At 43.1% G+C, this 11,025-nt stretch overlaps 2 long non-coding RNA genes across 4 annotated transcripts; one reads left to right on the forward strand and one right to left on the reverse strand.

The window, feature by feature from the left end:
• Positions 1 to 398: 398 nt before the first annotated feature.
• On the forward strand, positions 399 to 5,253 carry LOC135392967 (uncharacterized). Of its 3 annotated transcripts, XR_010422343.1 has the most exons (6): positions 399 to 445; positions 666 to 756; positions 883 to 983; positions 1,731 to 1,762; positions 1,844 to 5,067; positions 5,191 to 5,253. It is a non-coding gene; the product is annotated as an uncharacterized LOC135392967 (long non-coding RNA). The 3 variants fall into 3 exon arrangements; XR_010422341.1 differs by having other exon boundaries at positions 405 to 756; XR_010422342.1 differs by having other exon boundaries at positions 405 to 756; positions 1,734 to 1,762.
• Positions 5,084 to 10,408, reverse strand: LOC135392968 (uncharacterized). The gene is made up of 3 exons (XR_010422344.1): positions 10,312 to 10,408; positions 9,155 to 9,226; positions 5,084 to 5,569 (listed from the first exon to the last, which is right to left on the reverse strand). It is a non-coding gene; the product is annotated as an uncharacterized LOC135392968 (long non-coding RNA).
• Positions 10,409 to 11,025: the final 617 nt, after the last annotated feature.

The raw sequence follows: 11,025 nt of genomic DNA on the forward strand, positions 1-11,025 counted from the left end.
GGATTAGTTGGGAACCCGGAGTTTGGGTTGACTTTTGGGGGTCAACTGACCTGTTCTTCCGTAATTTATAATTTTAGTAGGTTTTCTTTGGGGTTATTGGAGCATTCCTTGGTGTGTATCAGGGAAATTTTGCCGTTTGTTCGGTCTGTGTTTGGAGGGCTGGATTTTGCTCGCTCGTTGCGCCCTGAACTTTGTACTGAAGTATTCGCAGAACTAAAATAACCACTCAAGCATTTCGTGGAGCAGGTCGTGCATCATCGTGCTTCGTGCATCATTATCAGGATGGACTGTGTTGATCTCTTCGAACGGCGGAGGAGCTGTAACGACCCTACCGCCAGCTTCATCAACATGGGCATCACCGCAAGTCTCATGGGGATCGTCAGTGTGCCACGAGGAAGGTGGAACACTTGGTGGCGATAAAAGGAACTGGCGTCTGACAAGCCGGGTCTGTCTGCTCCGGCTTTTGATGTTGCTGCCTCAGGGCTTTGATTAAACGTCTCACTTTTGTAGAGGTTGTCGTCATGCTTGCCCTGGAGGGTCACTGCAAAATATAAAAATAGGAAGCTTCATGAATCGATTGTGCAGCAGCCCTACTGCGCTTCCTCTGATATAGCCACGATTAACAACACAACAGTGTTGATAATCTAACTTGTGAATTACCACAGGTGCACGTTGAAGGCGGAAATGAAAATGGCTTGCAACTGGTGCATGAAGAAATTACCGACAGGTTAGCTGCAGTCCAGCTGCCACCAACAGGTATGGCAATATGATGTTATAGTTTCAGTATTCACCTAATATATTCAGCTTTTCATGGGCGCTGTCATATAGACGTCATGGCACCACTCTTAAATCTGTCCTCAACATTACAACCTCTGCTTTCAGGGTGGAAAACAAACTGCTATCTCCCTGTTCAAGCGCTTTTGCTGTCCAAACACTGGTTCCTGTGGATGGGGTGGTAGAAGCTCCACTGTCTGATATAGAAGGTACGGTACATTAGTTCAGTTAATTTGCCTTTTGTACATTTTTGGGTACTAATCGTACTACGAAGAATAGCAATGTGCAAATATGCCGCGGTAGAGATTCACAACAGAAAGAAGACTGTTGTGCGCATCTAAATTTTAATGAGAGGACACTTTCGTGCAGAAGGCTTCACCTCTTCAGGTCTAACATGAAGTTACAAAATCCCAGAATATATAAGACACGTTGTAAGCTAGAGAGCCAGGGTTGGCATAAACATAAAAATGAATATACAAAAATATATAGTAAAATAAAAGGGGGATACAACTCCATCAGTTTCAAGCCGGCAAGGGATGAATTGACAAGACACTGTAGCACTGTTTCCCTGAATGTGTGAATCCGTGAATGTGTCTTACGCCAAACAATTACCTACCTGGCCACCGTGATCATTCATGTATTATGCAACACAACTCATCCCTTGTCTGTTTGAAAGTGATGGAGTCGTACCCCTTTTTATTTTATTACATATGTTTGTATTTTTATTTGTATATTTGTGCCAACCCTCGCTCTACTGGCTCTCTACCTTAGAACAAGTCTTATATATTCTGGAATTTTGTAACTTGATATTAGAACTGAAGTAGTGCAGCCTTCTGCGCAAAAGTCTCGTCTCATTAAAATTTAGATGCTCTCAGCCGTCTTCTTTCTGTTGTGCAAAATCGTTATAAAGCAGATATGACTATATATTTCTTGTCATTAATTTTTTTTTTCTTCAGTAGTGAACAACCCTAAGGACACATGCAAGAAAGTGAGTCTCTTTGGGATTAGGATTACGAAACCTCATCACCTCATCAGGATCCAACGGTTGATGAATGGTTCATGTTCTCAGGCACATCGGAATTTCAACAAATAATCCACGAAAAAGCCAGTCAATGCTAACACCAGGACCATCCTGCTACCAGTCAGGGACGTTACATTTCATGCTCTCATTCACTTTTCGTGAATTACTTGTTGACTTTGTCCCATGGTAAACCTCCCCGCAGCTCATTTGCCTATCGGTTAATGTTGCGGCTTGTGTTGTGATTTTCTGTTTGCGTGTTCCAGACTCAGAACAGTCACTTTCGATCAGGTCACGTACATTGCATTTAGACACGACAAACAGGAAGCGGTGTTTCTCAACACAACTTAGCAGTGGCCTTCCTGCACTACTACTCTGGCCATTAAGCGTGAATGGAAAGCCGCAAATCATATTCACTGCACTTTTATTCGTGCTATATAATCCTGTTCGAGTTCTGTCAAAGGAGCGTGTAATGCCACGCAACATAGTAATATAGTTCAGTGCTTCCTTGAAATGGGAGGAACGGCAGCAGTGATGGCCACTAACTACTTCTACAGTAGTTTAACTATAACTACTAACTACTTTGTGATTGAGTAGTTTAACTAGTAGTTCAGCTACTTTTCAGGGGAGTAGTTAAAACTACTTTTTTAACTACTGCAATGTAGTTTAACTACATCTATAACTACTTAACGTTGTCCACCAACACCAATCCCTTGTAGTGTTCTTGGACACCTAAATATCAATCACAAGCAATAATAAACTTTGGCTCAAGCCATTGCTACGATCGTCAAATACAAAGCTTGCGGCGGGATTCTTTCTATGCCTACGCGATAAACTAAGTTGCAGAATTATTTCACAGCATATGAGGCTTCACTAGACAAGCATTAAACGTAGAGGTATGCAAATATTCGAAATTTCGAATATTTGCGATATTCGATTCATATTCGTATTCGAAAATTTGATATTTGAAGTTTTGGAATATTCGTAAAAGTTAGAATATGTATTCGACTTGTTTTTTCGCATATCACAGCAACTTATTCCGAAGCTGTTTCGGGCTGCGCACTGGATTTTGTACTTTGTGGCGACGAACATGAATAGTAGAACAGCTGCAAAGCGACACGCGGAGCTTCCCAGGTACGCTCGTTTGCGAATGCGTCGCTATACGTTCGGTAACCGAAACCGAAACTAGTACGGAGTTGTGTGCGGTCGCCATTTTAGAGTCCGCCCCACCGAAACCCGAGACCGCGGTACGTTTCATACATCGTCAGCACTGTCGCGGCTTTAGTGGATTGCTAGCGAACGCTGAACATTCGTATGAGGCCTACAGTTCGGTGAAATTACGGTTAAATATCGAAATTTTGTTGACGTTGAGCTGAACACCGCTGTTCAGCGTCCAATTGCATGCACAGCCAAAACCTGCGTTTCGAATGCGTCTTTTTCGGTTTCGTTTTGTGGTTGTCAGCGATATATGATAGAATCATGGTCGCGTGCGATGACGGCAATAATCGAGGAGTGGGACGTGTTGATATTTCGACATAGTTTCTCCAACTCCGGCGCTCTGCGACCGTATGAAAGCGCCAACTAGGGCGACAGTAACGCTGCAGTCATTTGAAACTGCGCTAGCTGTTGTTACAGATGATAGCAAGACGCATATATAGCCTTAAGCCGGACCTTCACGGAGCGATTTTGCTCGCGACTCACGCGTGTCGCCGTCGGCGCGACAAAGTTTGAGGCCCGCGCGCAGATTTCCGCCGTGAAATGAAAGGAGCGCTGAATACGAACGTCGCGGAAACAATCACGCGTGATACAGCCATACAACATCGTCGAGGATCGCAGTTTTACTGCGCTATAATGCATGAGGCCGTTCCAAACTATGCATTACCGTAAGTAACGATGGTCTCACGCGTGATGTCACGCGTGAGAGCAGTGAAACCGTGCATTTTCTCGCCTTCACGACAAATGCGGAAGGCATTGTCAATGCAAGAAGAGATCACTTGCCACCATCATTTTCCTTCTGAGGTGCTCATCACTAAATCATCCCACACTCTGAACATGTCATTGCTCTTCACTTCCATTCTGTCTGTTTCACCAGCACTTTACAATGCCAACACAGGTGTTCACTGTTCATGAAAGATTTTTGAACTGAAAGTTTTTTCTTGCGGTTTTCAGCTTGCCTCATGAAAACAGCACACTGTTTCATTGTAAAAATAATTTTACTGTACATGTGCATATAAGCATGTATACCCTATGCTAAGCCAAAACATTAATACATATTCCTCATTAGCACTTGGGACATTTTTCTAAGGATCAGCAGAACACAACTGTGACGATGCTTGTTTTCGGGGCTTAATTAACTTAATTAACTCTTAGAAGCCGTTATCCTATGTGTGGTATTCGATATTCGATTCGTATTCGAAAATTTCAATATTCGCACACCTCTAATTAAAAGTGAAGGTTTAGTACACATGCACGACACAATTGCTCTGCACCCCCGTTCTCACCAAACAAGTAGCTCAGGGCAAAATTCGGAAGCACAATCGTGCCCTAAAGCTTGCGGCAAAATTGGAAGTAGTTGGCGCCTTCAGTAACCTAACTACTGTAGTTAACTACTTAAAATAGTAGTTTAACTAGTAGTTGCCACTACATTTCTGCAAGTAGCTGATAACTACTTTTTAACTACAATCAGATAGTTTAACTAGTAGTTAGCTACTGGCCATCACTGCGGCAGCACATGAATGCAGGGAGGAAACTGTCATGTTATGACAAGTGTTTACGTATTGTACATCTAACTTAGATTTCTTAGATTTCGTCGATAGTTTCGCCTTTCTCATCCGCGTCCCGATCTGTGGTGAAACTGTAATGTCTGAAATGTTTTGGAGTCGCGCACAAACAGTTTACCAGGTGACTCTGTGGACCATCAGGGAAGCACTGCAGAAAAGTCATTAAGGCATGTGCTATATATGCCATTAGGGAAAACTTTCCTTCTGAAGCATGCAAAGGTTTTTGTCTTTTTGATGTGTGATGCAGTAGTTGTTGTCTGACAGTATGTATGTTTCTTACCTTTCACTAAGGAGAAGCTTTCACTTTGTTTTCAGGTGCTTGTGGGCAGCATTGAATGCCTGCCACCTTGACAGACTACACTGGATGGTTTGGTCCTGAACACTGCGAGATCACAACTGTATCCCTTTCATGCACAATAGAGGCCTGCCATATACCATTCTGGAGTAACCAGACAGCCACTACACAATAAATACGTTCTACAAACATCAAAGCTTGTAAATATTGCTTTATTGATCCATGTGTTTATGAACGAACATGTGTGAGATAGCAGTAAACAAACAAACAAGGAACAACACAATGTAACACAATGTATGCATGCTTTTATGTTTTCTTTTCAGTGAACAGGTGTTTGCTACAAACATGTTCCAGTCCATAAACTCTAAGAGAGCATAGGTTATCATCTTCCCTATCAGACATCACGTGAGTTTATGACTTCATCAGTATAAGAGCCTCAGGTAAAGACATGCCAATGTCTTCAACAGAGGCTTCTCTTCAGAGGCATCCCTATCATTGAAGCACGTGAAGAAAATTTTAAACCTTTCCTGTGCACATCCATCTTTGTAACCCTTTCTCAATTTCTCATCATAAATTTCCCATGTTTTTCCTCATACCCAGTCCAATTGCAGTCATTGGTGCGAGCTCAGGACTTTTGAAGACCGCACTGTAGCTCACATGTTTGCAAGTTGTCGGTCTTTCACTCAGAAGATGATCTACATCCTGTGGCAAGAACAGATATGGTCATGGTTTAATGTATTCCCTATACTCTTTATATTAAAACATGGTCCCTCTTGGCTGTCATGGATGTTGATAGTGTGCTGGCTCAATCCTGGGCTAATTACCCCGAAGTTAAAATACACTGTTTCCTCAATGACAGCTCGTTTACGTGTGTAAGCTCATACTTCTCCACACGCTAAGCAGAAGCTCTGTATTTCCCTCAGAATTGAGGCTATTGTAGCGGCCGCAGGTCGGCGCCACCGGAAGATACGCGCCAAAAATAAACGTTGACGCGCGCTCACGGGCTCGAGTTCTTAGCGAGCCGAGTGCAGTCTCGTTCTGTTGCCTCCGTGCTGTCTGCCTGTCTACTTCTCTCCGCGACAAGCCACACTATACCAGTAAAGGTGGCTACAAATATGCTGCATCCCCTGTTTAGGTCAGCACATGCACAGGACTTGGCCGAAGCTCCAAGCTTTTTCTTAACCCTCTGTTACAAGATCCTCTTATGGGCTACATGGCTGATTAGCACTTCCAAGCGTGGCAATTGCATATTGTCATTGGTTATAATAAGTAACTATAAACTAGTTCTTTTTACATTTTACGACATGTACCTTTTAGGTTATTGTTGGAGATAAAATTATTGTAACAGAAAATTCAATTACGCAGAGCTTGCGTGCCTTCTTTTCTATTATTTTTTTTTACGCCTTCAATCCTCTCTAACAAGAATTTGTATTTTTTACTCAACACCTACCAACCGTGCCATTTAAGTTTTCTAATTTATGCTGTGTAATAATTAACGCGCTTTGAGTGCTTAGGCTCCGTGTGCAGCATCACACAACCAAACAATATGAGGTCGCACACAGAAACAAGGGGGTCATATTTCACTTTACAGTTACTTTAAAGCTCATCTTCGACGCATGAGGCGGCACTGTGCTCCTTCACCCTCTCACATTGGAAGTGCAGGAAAGACGCGTCTCTGGTGAGCGCGCAAAATAAATAAAAAATGATATTTCTTCACGAATTTTTTGCGGACGATCTATCTAACGGATTTTTGTTCTGAAAACGGCTACGGTATCAGGTGTCCGAAGGAACCAGATGTTCTCATAGGGACCACTTCGTAGCTTTTATAATTAAAAACTTAATTATTGAAACTTGATTAGGACATTGCCTTAGGAGGTTGCTGGTGCCCTCTTAAGGAGTGCCCTTCAGCATTAGCTATACAGTCAAACACCTTTATAACGAACTTCAGGAGACGGCGGAAAATCTTTGTTGTAAAGGTAACTTCGTTAAAACGGATGTTTCAAAAGAAAAATGCCTTAAAATGCTAGCAATCTTGTTGGTAGAATTTCGTTGCCTTGATCAAAACGCACCTAAGACATTCAATCTACAATGGACACGGTACCTTATTTATTTATTTATTCAGAGAGCTCTGCAGCGCCGTGAGGAAGTACAATGGTGATGCTACTTGCATCATTCTCAGGTAAACACACCAATATTGTACACTGACTACACACAGTATTACATGGTAGAAACGAAAAAAAAAAGAGTAACAACAAAAACAAAGAATCAGTGCATAAGACACCTAATCTTAGCCATAAATAATGTATTATTGGCAGCATTAACGGCTTCTTGGGGCAGAGAATTCCACTCTGGGATGGTGGAACAAAAGAAAGATTGCTTTAAAACACTCGTTGAAAAACGCAATGGTTCAATTTTTTTAGAATGATCCATCCTGGACGATACATACACAGGTGGTAGAAGAAATTCATCCTTATTTAGACCAGTGTTTCCGCTATGAATATCGTACAGCAATTTCAATCGATATTGTCGCCTTCTATTCTTTAAATTGTCCCACCTTAAGTCGGCAATGAGTTCATGAGAGCGGATAAGAAAAGAATAATTACCCGACACGAACCTCGCTGCCATATTCTGAACTCCCTGAATCCTTTTCTGAAATATTCCTGCTGGGGATCCCACACCACCGAAGCATACTCTAATATGGGGAGAACGTATGATTTGAAAACAGTTTCCTTTACATTACGCGGCGCCCGCTTAAAGTTGCGTCTAAGAAAAAACAAAGTACGACTTGCCCTGGACACAACCTGATTGATGTGACCCTCCCAGTGTAAGTTAGACTGGAATAAAACACCCAGTTATTTGTATTCATTTGTCAGCGCGAGAGGGACAGATCCTATTACATACGAATGTATTCTTGTGCGACTAGTGCGGTTAAAATTTAAAAAACTTTACATTTACTAGTATTTAGGGTCATGCCCCATGTAGCACACCAGGCAGCAATAGCGTCAAGGTCTCTCTGAAGTAAGAGAACGTCATTCGGTCCTGATACCTTGCGATACACAACGCAGTCATCTGCGAATAATCGGAATAATTATCTCTGTTTTGACATTTTTACCTCCCTCACAACAATAAACCGCGAAGTTGTGTGACGAGAACAGTGACCAGAACACGTGGAGGGAACGTATCCGGACAGCTTCTGGCAACATTGCATATCCGTTCCGCAAGTCGGCTTCACCTAGTGCCTGTGTGCTTTAGGAGAAGCACGCTGTACGAGCGCGCGGCTCGCGGGTGGAAAGCACGTGCTGTGCCTTTTGAATCATCTCGCGAATTTCGGCAGCATAGGCTAAAAACGAAGACACAAAAGCGTTACGACCGGCCCCTTCCACTGACAGTGATGGAAAATTACATTCACTGCCTATTTTCTTGCCTCAATTTTTGTTATGGTATATTTCTTTTGATACGAATTTTTTTCCGCGACTATCATTGCGTTTGCTGACCAAATGCGAGGGGGGCACCGCCTCGTGGATACCGGCCAATAGGAGGACGCGGAGGGCAGGCACTTCCCAAGCCTCTGCTCTCGCCTAAGAGATGGGGCAGCGTTATCGTTATTTCGCGTGTCGGGCCTCGTACGCTCCGTTCAACCTGCCCACAAGAAGCAGGACGCACAGCCGAGGTCCACGAATCCCGTCTGCGCCCCACGCACGTAACCAAGTCATCCAGTTGGACAAACGCCAGGACGATGAACGCCTGTTGTCTCTCCCCGCCTTTTATGACACCCGCAGAACCGTCATATGTGGTGCCGAGCGCGCCGCGTCGGAATGAGAAACGCTGTCAGAAGTTCGCAATTCGACAGTTGCTTGCAAAACTTCGTTGTTGCAAAACTCACGTTTAAGTCTGCGGGAAAGTCATACTTTAGCATAAGCATCGTACATGGAGTACAATTATGTATGCCTGGACGCCCATTATGTAGTGGGTCATCTAAACTCTTGAACCATATGTGTGGCTGCATTTGTTATGCAGTTACCTTGCTGGCTGTACATATCCTTCCCTATGCACACGAATGACAGTACATATACGAATAATAGCAAAAACAAAGCTACACTGTACTATTATTGTGCCGCTCTAACTTATCAATTTTCATGTCTTGCGAACAGGGAATAGCTCACAACAGGGAATAGCTCAGACGACACTTGCGTATTGTCTAGCTAGCAAATAAATCTATTTACACTTTCCCTCAATCAGCAATACTGGGAACAGCTGCAATTATAAATGTCAGCAAAAGATACTTACAAACTATCCAAATGCTGATATATGGCATTTTTCTTTTTGAACTTCAGGCTGTGCAGCTTCAAAATTAACAAACTGTAGAGGAACAGAAATCTTCAAATATCTCGAGATTGAAATCACATCAAGTTAAAATAATATGCTGGACAACTAAAGTTCCAAAATACGAAATAGTTGAGGAACAATTTTGATAATTGGTTGCCGTCGTGATGTGTACTAGTATGTAAAGCTCATGAATGGAACATATTACCTCATTACGTTTCCTCCGCGTCAGCAGAACAGCTCTCGAAGTCGCTCTTTTCGTGTTTTTCTTTCGTCTTTTCTTTCGGACTTTTATTTTATGTTTGCAATAGCAAACATGACCATAGTGAAGCACAAGCAGTCAAGAACAGGGCGAGACAGCTACAACACCACTGCTAACTCTCAACTGATTCATTTATGTTTATGTAGATTTATGTTCATAAAGTATCTGCAGAGTTGCATCATCAGGAGTGTATAATGCTGTGTATTGGTTATTACTTACCAGCCAATATGGGTCCAATATTGTGTGCTGCTTGGGATTTTATAATAGGGCTACAGGACTAGCATATATGCCGTGGTTCACTCATAGTCGTTACTAAACTACCCCAAACAAGAAACTTACGACAAACAAATAAATTGAACATAAGTAGAGGAGGCAAGCAAGCTGCTGAATGCGATTGAATGGAAACAACTCCTTGAGTTTGAGGAGTCGTCGTTGTCGGTTCTTGTCACGTGTCCCTCCTGTGTAGTCCCCCCGCCGCTGCTGCTCAAACTCAAGGGGATGCTTCCGTTCAAATAAATAAATGTTACGAAATTGTGCTCAAATGTTCGTATCCACGTTGAGAGCTTTGCGTACTTTGTTCCGGTCGCAAAAAAGGACACTGTGATCAACAACTTTATTTTAATGGTGATGATTGGGGAGTTTCGTCGCAGGGGCGATTAAGAAAACGAGAGGCCCGTGTGATATCGCTGACAAGCCGATTCCGCTGATTTTTGAAAGCCCCTTGCGCGTTCCAAACGTAATTACAGTAGGCTGACCACCTGAAGGCCTGTGAGCGTTTTCGGTCTTCTCCATATACATTCGGCATAAGTAGTCTATTCGACACACGCAAATTGTGTGCAGTTTGTCCGACGCTACTAACCTTCTGCTGTTCTTCCACCTCGTACGTAAAGCCGCATATATCATAGCCAGGGCGTCTTCTTTGAGACATCCACTGTTCCAGGCATGAAATGTGAACCAGGCCAATACTCCCTACGATAAAGAACAACGGAGGATGCGACTCGTCATCACTCTCTTATAAACACCTATTACTTTTTCTAACTGGAAGCGGCTTGTTCTTCTGCCTGCTGCTGTATTTCAAGGTTTCACCTCTTTATTAAAGGAGCATGGAAATCATGTGAATCATTCAACAAATCATTTTTCACAGCTATAAATAAACATACTACCTTCATAAACCGTCACGCAAAATATTTCCTTCGAAAAGCGCGAATTTCCTGGGAAAATTAGTTTGCAAGAATGCGCTCCGCGGCGTCAGTCTCCCCCAAGCCAAGTCTGGCGTGTGGTGACGTCAGGCGGCCGAGCACTTCATTAGCTGCCGGAAGCGTCCGCTCCCCGCCAGAATCGTCTGCTAGCTCCGGAATCGTGGCGACTTACCGACTGATACGCTGTTGCTATTTATTTGCGTTTGACATTCACTTGCGTTCATACATGATTTGTCTCGTATGTTTTGCATAAAGCGAGACTGCGGGCAGTGTAAAAGGTGTGGCTAGGCCTCTATGTTGCCGTGACGGCCCGGGTTTAGGTGGATCGTACGCGGTTATGGTTTCTGTTCCGATTGTGCTGAGGTGTCGTTAAT

The sequence above is a fragment of the Ornithodoros turicata genome, chromosome 4 (genome assembly GCF_037126465.1).
Source record: "Ornithodoros turicata isolate Travis chromosome 4, ASM3712646v1, whole genome shotgun sequence".
Taxonomy (NCBI): Eukaryota; Metazoa; Arthropoda; class Arachnida; order Ixodida; family Argasidae; genus Ornithodoros; species Ornithodoros turicata.